Raw genomic sequence first — 1592 nt, forward strand, 5'->3', positions numbered from 1 at the left:
AGAGAAAATAGTGCAACAATGAATGAATGAAAACCCAAAATCTCTGTAAATGTTTATTAAAATTAATAAAATGTAATAGTTTTTTATAAAAAAGAAGAAAGAAAAGCAATGCGTTGAGGTGGGCAGAGGTCCTGAAGTGGGGCACTGAGGTCCTGAAGTGAGTCTCGCATGGTCCGGCAAACGACGCGAGATCTCCCTTCGCTGTCTGCAGAGGAAGTACTTTGTACAGGAATCTCTTGGGGTGGGACCACTTTACAAATAGGAAGATGATCGGACAAAGAGTGGTGCTAAATTCCAGGCCTGGGAAAAATGGCAATCCAGTAGCAGAGAATTTCCGCACAAAAGAGGTCACATTGCCGGTTGATACCCAGAAGGACAAGTAAAAATTAGAAGAACTCTATATATTTTAATAGATCCTTTTATGCATTGTAGAATGAATGAATGAATGAAGACACTGGCTGTGATCATTTAACACGTGGCCGCTTTCTCAAGTGGTTGAAGGTGGAGGTTTTGGAATTATAGAAGAAAACAAGCATACAAATTTTACTAAAGGTGATTTTGTGACTTCCTTCCACTGGCCCTTGCAAACCAAGGTTATTCTGGATGGATGTGTCCTTGAAAAGGTGGACCCTCAGCTTGTGGCTGGACACCTTTCTTACTTTCTTGGAAGTATAGGTATACCTGGCTTAACTTCCTTGATTGGGATACAAGAAAAAGGCCATGTAACTGTGGGATCCAATCAGACAATGGTTGTCAGTGGAGCTGCTGGTGCTTGTGGGTCTTTACTGGACAGATTGGCCATTTGCTTGGCTGTTCCAGTGTGGTGGGAATTTGTGGGACACAAGAGAAGTGCCTCTTTTTGACCTCAGAATTACGCTTTGATGGTGCAATTAGTTGTAAAAAAGGGGACGTGAGAGAACAGCTACGAGGTTTGTGCCCCACTGGAGTGGATGTTTGACGTGTTAGTGGTGACATCATGGATGCTGTGATAAGTCGGATGAATCCCAATAGATACGACACGCTGTGTGGTCAAATTTCTCCGTATTACAAGGATGTGCCTTACCCTCCACCACCGCCGCCTGCTATAGAAGCCATCAGGGAAAAAACCCAACATCACACGGAAAGATTTATGGTGTTAAATTATAAGGACACATTTGAACCTGACATTCTGCAATTGAGCAAGTGGTTTAAAGAAGGAAAACTAAAGATCAAAGAGACTATGTTCAATGCATTGGAAAACGTGGGAGCCGCATTCTAGTCCATGACGATAGGAGGTAAATCGGAAAGCAAATAGTTTGCATTTCAGAAGAACTCACTTTGTAATGTCTAGAGGACTCATCAAGGAAATCAGAGATTTTTCTCCATTTTATGCAAAGATTTTTCAAGATATATTGTTTAAAAAACTTTCTAGACAATAGATAACTTTTAAAGGTAAGCAAGCATAGGCAATAATTATTCTTAAGTCACTGATGTATTCTTTCCTCAATATTATATACAAACTGTACTTCCAGTATATTATTATTTACATTAAGAGATTGAAGTCAATGTAATCTAGTTCTCTTTTTTATTAAAACAAATATTATTTATGTTAT

General features: G+C 39.4%; 1 pseudogene; it reads left to right on the forward strand.

Annotated features, from left to right (window-relative positions):
• Positions 1 to 266: 266 nt before the first annotated feature.
• Positions 267 to 1323, forward strand: LOC102855214 (annotated as a pseudogene).
• The last annotated feature ends 269 nt before the right edge of the window (positions 1324 to 1592 follow it).

Source organism: Elephantulus edwardii, unplaced genomic scaffold (genome assembly GCF_000299155.1).
Source record: "Elephantulus edwardii isolate Elephantulus edwardi_28Jun2011 unplaced genomic scaffold, EleEdw1.0 scaffold00068, whole genome shotgun sequence".
In the NCBI taxonomy this organism is placed as follows: Eukaryota; Metazoa; Chordata; class Mammalia; order Macroscelidea; family Macroscelididae; genus Elephantulus; species Elephantulus edwardii.